Consider the following 8,772-nt stretch of genomic DNA (forward strand, 5'->3'; position numbering starts at 1 on the left):
AATATATATATATATATATATATATATATATATATATATATATATATATATATATATATATATATATATATATATATATATATATATATATATAATAAATTTCTGACTCACAGTGGGATCGAACCCAGGTCTCTCAGGTGAGTAGCATATGTTACCCACTGGGCCATACAAGTCTAAAAGAAGTTAAACCTGAGAGCAACTGCACTCATGAATTACCTGCAAGCTAACTGCTTGCATACCAGCGAGTTTTTCCCCAACTTCCGACTCAATGACCCAATAGACAACATTTCATTCGAATTATCCCTTCTGAGTAAATAAGATAGAAATCATCAACACACAATCACGTGTGGAACAGAAATAAATTTCTGACTCACGTCGGGATCGAAACCAGGTCTCTCAGGTGGAAAGCAAGGGCGTTACCCACTGGGTTCGATCCCGACGTGAGTCAGAAATTTATTTCTGTTCCACACGTGATTGTGTGTTGATGATTTCTGATCTTATTCACTCAGAAGGGATAATTGAATGAAATGTTGTCTATTGGGTCATTGCTGAGTCGGGAAGTTGGGGAAAACTTCGCTGGTATGCAAGCAGTTAGCTTGCCCAGGTAATTCCTGGGTGCAGTTGCTCAGGTTCCAACTTTTAGACTTGTATGGCCCAGTGGGTAACGCCCTTGCTTTCCACCCGAGAGACCTGGGTTCGATCCTGACGAGTCAGAAATTTATTTTTCTGTTCAATACGTGATTGTGTGTTGATGATTTTTATATATATATATATAGGAAGAGTATATATATATATATATATATATATATATATATATATATATATATATATATATATATATATATATATATATATATATATATATATATACATACATATATATATATATATATATATATATATATATATATATATATATTATATATATATATATATATATATATATATATATATATATATATATATATATATATATATTATATATATATATATATATATACATATATATATATATATATATATATATATATATATATATATATATATATATATATATATATATATATATATATATATATATATATATATATATACTGTATATATATATATATATATATATATATATATATATATATATATATATATATATATATATATATATATATATATATATATATATATATATATATATATATATATATATATATATATGTTATATAGATATATATATATATATATACATATATATATATATATATATATATATATATATATATATATATACATATATATAGATTATAAGAATATATATATATATATATATATATATATATATATATATATATATATATATATATATATATATATATATACAAAGTATATATATATATATATATATATATATATATATATATATATATATATATATATATATATATATATATATATATATATATATATATATATATATATAGTAAGTTATATATATATATATATATATATATATATACATATACATACATGTGTGTGTGTGTGTGTGTGTGTGTGTGTGTGTGTGTGTGTGTGTAATTATGGATGTACGCACATATTTACTGTCCAGGACATCAAGGTTTGCCTACATGCATAATTACCTACTCAGGGCATCCTTAACTTTATATCATAAATCAACTGCTTACCCCATACAAATGGGAAAAAGCACTTTAAAAGAAGAAGAAATCAACTAATTAAGTACCAAAGTACCAATATAAAACAGCACAGTTTGAATATACGACACTTTCCATAAGGAACTCCATCTGATCTTAATATATTTTCAATGGGTCACTTTTGCCTCCTATGGCTGCTGATTTTAATTTCACTGACTTTAGAGATATAATGTTTTTCAATGTTATTGTTATATATAGGTAACTGTCTTTTTACCTCAACAAGATATTCAGTTCCTAAAGTATAGCTTCTGCAAAAGCAGAATATACGGTTCTGCAAGACGTCATAACGCAATAATAACAAAACTATGCATTAGCGACAGAGTACATTTAGTTTGGGCAGTAACTTAAAGACGAAAAATTCAAATAAATACTTTTATGAATTTGAGTAACATTTCTTCTTTCAGACTTATGACATTTTAAAAGTGTAGTATATATTTTTCCCCTATGTTAACTCGTTAACGCTCCTGTACTTTTTCCATCCCGCCTTGCCCCAATTGTGTTAGCTTTGTACTTATCTTCGTGTATTTCAAATCCCTGCAATATCCTTGGCTTCATCGAAATAGCTACTGGGGTGAGTTAGCTTTCGGGAAGGAGCAGGCCGGAGTTAACAACTTATAAGCATAGCATTATCAGAGAGAGAGAGAGAGAGAGAGAGAGAGAGAGAGCGATTCAAGCCCAGGCACTGACTTGGTGCTTTTCTAATGGACTTCTGAAACTGTCGAGCCAATCTCCCAAAGTGACAGTCCCTCAGGTAACACGCAAAGTGCTGCTGCTCATTCCTGACAGCTGTTTCTCCTGCCTTCTTGACGAATTCCGTCTGTGTATGCCTACGTGAAGATCTTCTGTATGGGAGGAGAAGGCCTTCGAAGGTATATCTCATTTCTTCTCAGAGAATGGAAACAGTCTTGTCTGCTTTGGTTTGTTTTTATGAAGTTTACCATCTTTACAACATTTTCACACAAGCTTTAATTCCTGTCCAAGTGTCTTTGCAATAAGATTTTCACAATGTAAGAAAACAATGTGTTGTAATCAGGTGTGGGTTTTCCTCTGTGCTAATGACAAAAACCTTTACTGATCCCACCATAGATGGACAGCCATCTGTGCAAATTCACACCACATAGTTACCTGTCTGTCCTATTTTTCTTTGAAATATTCTGCTACTGAAGAGAATATGTCCCATCCTGAAGTTTGCACAAGTTCTTTGCAGCACAAAAACTTTCAATTATTTTATTATCAGCAATATATCTGATGAACACTATTAATTGGGATTTTACCTCCTATCAGTTGACTCCTCCGCTTGCAGAACATACATTTTATCTTTCATAAGCTCACTGATAGTCTCTTTCATAGTCAGACGACGTACCCTTGATTTGTCTACCAATAGTGTCGTCCGAGAGAGGTATTTTTTACTTTTTCAGCCTCATCACTAAACAAAGTTTTCCCTACAGCACGACAAGTTGGAGGACAATATGACTCTGCAACTGAATGAGGTATCATATGTTTTGCCGTCTGCTCTGCCACTGAATAACTTGCTTTCTGTTAACTTCATTGTCAGACCCAAACCTTTGTTGTTTGATATCTTTCAAAGGTCTTTTAAAGTAATCCACAGGTTTCTTAAAGAGGTGATTATGTTTTGTTGTTTAATGTCTTTTCATGTTCATAGGAGTCATAGATTCATTTGACAGCGCAATGCCACAAACAACGCACTTTGGTCTTGGACCAAACTCATCGTCAGTAAATAAACCCAAGATCTAGATAACTTTGTTATACAAGCGAAATTATTTACTGTGGATGGCCTTGCTTGCTATGTGTACGTGCTGAAGCCACCATTGGACCTGAAGGACTGGACTAGGTTTCAGCTGTCACTTCACCTTCCCTGATTGGACCTGCACAACTAATCTCACTTTGAAGCATCACATCACTTTCCACTGTCGGGTATGAACAAGAAGGCTGGCTTACAGTGATTAATCTTGCTTCATTTCCAGTGTCTTCAACATGTATACCTTTGTGAATCATTATCAACTTCCACTCCACCTCTGCTGTGTCAGTGTCAAGAAGATACTTGCATTTTCTTATAATAAACTTTTCCATGTTTTCAAGGGGTCAAACTTATTACCGCCACACTAATAACATACACAGACGGTCAAAGATACACTGTTAACGGTATCTTCCTCCCACGCAGCTTAGATGAACGCTGGGAGGGGAACAGAGCAGCTAGCCGAGGTACAGATGGGAGGCTTACGTGTAATAGTACTTGTATTATCTTGTAAAGGGAATGTGCTTCACACACATACACGCAGAATCATACATATATACACACATATATATATATACTGTATATATATATATATATATATATATATATATATATATATATATATATATATATATATATATATATATATATATATATATATATATATATATATATATATATATATATATATATATATATATATTTCATATACCTGTCCATGACATTTTAGCGCACACCTGGGGGGATATTTATGCACAGGAGGGTGCCTCAGCACACAGGTTGAGAGTCACCGATATACAAACATGTTAAAGAATGAGCAACTTGAAGGGTTAATGAGTGCAATGCCATAGCTGAGTGGCTAGAACAGATCCTTCACTTACGAGGCTAGAGAACAGTTCTAACACATGCCATCTCATTTGACCTAGTAGTAACCCATGACAGAGGTACTCTAGCAACTCCTCTGGGTTTTGGGATGCCTGGTATGCTCCACTAACTGAAGCACTGTGCCAAGAGTGGTAGGAGCTATTAGCCTAATATATGGAGAATACTTTATCATTACTCTATTAACAAAATTCTTCTATTACAATTTTGAGGTTAGTACTTATTTTTACATGACCTGTCAGGATGTTATGTATGTGTCTCAATGGACAATGATTGCAAGAAGAGCCTATGGCTCTAGTAGGCTAATTGATCTCTTCTGCCCCTTTCTCTTCTTTCTTCGGTTACTCCAAGGTTTACCTACGACAGTCCTAGGAGGTGATGAAGGCACCAACCCTGGGAAAGACCAGAAGTGCCATTGGGAGTGAAGTCAGGTAACCCTAGAGGCTACTGGGGAGGCTCCCTCACTCTGGCTGCTGCAACAACCAAAACAAGGGTGGTAACAGCTTCTGCATCACGGCAGGACAGTTCCTGGTTGGACCAGAGGTAGCAGTAGGGTCCACTGGAGTTCATCCTTTAGGACAGAGGTGATGATGAAGGATTATCAGGTGATGGAGGCTCACAATTGGCAATGACCAACTCAGTTAAATTGGGTGGATCTCCCAAGGGAGGATCAGTGCCAGGCACAGGGTTCAATTCCGGTAATTGCTTAATGTCTGCTGGGGACAGAGACTGGCACTGCTCAGAGTGCTCAAGTGGCACTGGCAGAGATGTTTGGTCAGTTTTGTTTGATGAGGAACCCAAGGGTTCAAAGCCCCAGGTGAGCCTGGGAGTGGGCTGCAACAGAGATCCCTGTCCTGGGGGAGGTCAGAGCCCAGGAATGTTTTTGGTTTTGGGTGACAGCTGTGTTATTTGTTGGGGCATCCTGACTGATTCGTGGAGTGCTTTCATTTTGGATGCCTTACAGTGGTACTGTGTCTTGCTAGTTTCTTTGCTGTGAGGGAGGAGGTTTTGGTGGCTGTTCTTTTGTGAGGAGGGGAGGACTTGGCTTTGATTTGCACTGGGAGTGCCCCCTTTCATTGACCAGTTAGGCAGGCAGAAGGTGATTCTGTTGATGGTGGCACTCCTCCAATGTAGCTGTGTTGTTGTCAGGTGATGTCACAGTCATTGCCTCCACTGGGGAGGTAGCCAGGCAATGGAGGGGAGTTGGGAGAGACATTCCCAGAGGAGGTCTCGTCCCAACAGAAACTCGATTCCATGCTTAATTCTTCCTCACCATGCCAATGCGGTGAGCTTGAGTACCCTATGGTGACCTGAGCTCGACTGTAGGGAATGATTCAGTAAACCTTCTCCCAAGTCATTGTCCAAGTCTTTTCATCTACAATGGCACTGGCTGGCACTCAAGTCCGATCAATCAGACAGATGTCTGATGCGTGTCCACCTTGCCCGCAGATCAACTGGCAAGCTTAGAGCCATCAACGGGTGCCACTGAGACGGTCTGAGTCTCCACCCTCTCAGGGTGAGGAATGCCTGCAGCGGACGGGCAATGATGAAGTTGACATTCTGGTAGTGGTACCATGCTTGGGCAGGCAGCATATCTGGCACTATATTGTCCAGGATCACCACAGTTTTTACAGGGGCCACTTGGATGGGCTTGCATACCCATGGTGACTGAGAGTGGAGAGAAGTGCTTATCAGTGGAGAGAGTGGTGCCATTTGGGGTCTTGAATGGCTTAGAAGGGTGCTTCTTGATAGCTCCCCTCTGAAGTAGCACTCAGGTTCTGAATGCCCCTTGTGGCACTGGTTACATACTTGAGGTTTGAGGGGGAGTCCATTCTTTGGGCAAGCTGGCCCTGAGAGATGTCTGGGGGCACTATGCACCAGTGAGATGTGCTGAAGATGGGTTATAGGAATTCCAATTGTCAGCCGTACAACAGCCTTTCATGAGTATTTTGGGTTGCTTGTTGTTGAGGTAAACAGCAATGGACCCAGGAGCACACTGGAAGAAATCTTCCAGCATCATCCTGTTAAAAAAGTCCTCCAACTCAGTGCACATCATGGGGTTGAGCCAGTGTTGACTAGTTCGGGTCTTGTGATAGGCCCATCGAAGCAACTATCTTAACAGGAAATGGGGAGAGAGTGAGAGAGATAGAGATTTAGGGGGAGAGGAAGTGAGAGAGAGGGTAGAGAGGGTGTTAGGGAGGAGAAAGAGGGAAAGAGAGAGAAAGAGTGAGAGAGAGTTTATCGATTGTCATTCAGAGTTTGCCTGGGCAGCGCCAGGTTGGAAGTCAGTTAGTATATATATATATATATATATATATATATATATATATATATATATATATATATATATATATATATATATATATATATATATATATATATATATATATATATATATATATATATATATGCCTACAAACTCTGAATGGCAACCTAACAAAATCTCTTTCTCTCTCTCTCTCTCCTCCCTAACAACCCTCTCTCCTCCCTAACTCTCTCTCTCTCTCTCTCTCTCTCTCTCACTTCCTCTCCCTCTCAATCTCTATCTCTCACTCTCCCTTCCTGTTAAGATAGTGGCTTCAATTACACTGCCCAGCATTACTTACATTTTATTTTTCACCCCCTCTCACCCCCCCAACCCTTCCTATCGGCCTGAACTTGACTTAAAGGGCATCGGGGCTGTTACTATTCATTTCAGCGACCTCAAATATTATGGATTAGAGTTAAAACTAATATCTTTCATTTTCGGTTATTTTTACATGTCGCCCCTTCTCACCCCCATCGTTTCTTCTTACAGGAGAGTAATTACTTTTTTATATTTCAATACAAGAGTTCCTACATTTAACAGTGTGTTTAATTTGTTCACAAAATTGCTTTTTACAATTATGTGTTTTTTTAATGTTTTTTCAGCAGTATAGATCTAAAAGGAAAGGATGAAATGAGATTTTGTTTCTCCATAAAAAAAAATGAGTAATTAGAAAAATGGGAAAAGTTCACAATATCTTCTTTTCCAGGAAACTCCTGGTCCGTAATAGAAAAGAGACGTTCGTTTAATTATAGCATACAATTTTTATAACTTTTTCCTCGTCTTGTCGAGTAAATATAAAGAACATAATAATTTTTGCTTGGAAAATATATGTTGAAAGGTATTCTCTTTGATATCAGGATATAAGGCATGAAAACACAACAAAAGGTGATAAAGCTGGCAAGGTAAAAAAAATAAAGATAAAAAATAGAACAAGGAATGTTTCTAAAGATAACTATTATTATAATGTTTTATATTCTGAAGAATAAAAACCACAAATATAATTTAACAATATTATCAAAAATAGCAACATCGGAATCATCACAAACACTCAAGCTGCTTCCTAAACGATTCTTCCTGACTTCACTGTAGATGTTGGTTGTTTATTAAAGATTTACAGGTAATTAGAATTAATGCAACGAATGAATGTTAACCACGTTCGTCTGAAGCCTCAGTGCTGCAGTGTGTCCTCTTTTGTATATGATTTTATTATAAATCAAGGTTGTATTAATGCTGCCTGTCCGCATGAATGAACCTGCTTGGTTACTTAAGCAACTTCATTAATAAAGTAGACACCTAATGCAATACATTTACACAATTTTATGGTAATTACCAAAAGGAAATGGGAAACTACCAACTTCAAAGAAATATTATTTCGATGCCACAAAAGAGAGATAGTCTTTTTTTTTACGTCTTTGGTGAAATTACTATACGACGCGATGCTCAGAGTATTTACACTTACACGTGCCCCAGCCACGAAGTATATTTCCCAGCACATCTTCACACTTATCAATGGATTCCTAATACTGTACATTGGAGAAGGGTGAAATGTAAACTTACCAATCATTCAACAGAAAATTTTCGATGCAATAATTAAAGTTTTTTTTTTTTTTACTGAATCAAAATCCTAGTAACAGCTTCCATTAATGAAAGCCTATAAATAAATCATTGCAAATTAAAAATCATTTGCAAGAAAAGAATTTCGATTTATGAATTCCGTTCTGTTAAGAGAAATTTCGGACGCAATTTTTGATCTTCGAGTTTCAGAATTTGTGTTCGTCCATTATCCATTTCTTGATAATTTTGATATATATATATTTTTTTATATTCATCAGTTAAAACACAAACCCATATTAAAAAAATCAACGATTTCTATTCGTTTTCGTTCAAAAATAGCTACGGGCTTAAAAAGACATTATCGGAACTCTGATGAAAACTGAGTGAAAGAAACTGATCGAGAAAAGTCCTGATCCACTGTGCATGACCTGGGAATCGTTCTTTTTATTCCAGTCGAATAGCCAAAAATTTTTACTTTATTCTATTACATTATTCTGGAAAAAGAGGCGATATTTTTTAACTGCACGAGTTTATCTGGAATTTTATATATGACGATCGGTCATCTATTA

Source organism: Macrobrachium rosenbergii, chromosome 43, assembly GCF_040412425.1.
Source record: "Macrobrachium rosenbergii isolate ZJJX-2024 chromosome 43, ASM4041242v1, whole genome shotgun sequence".
In the NCBI taxonomy this organism is placed as follows: domain Eukaryota; kingdom Metazoa; phylum Arthropoda; class Malacostraca; order Decapoda; family Palaemonidae; genus Macrobrachium; species Macrobrachium rosenbergii.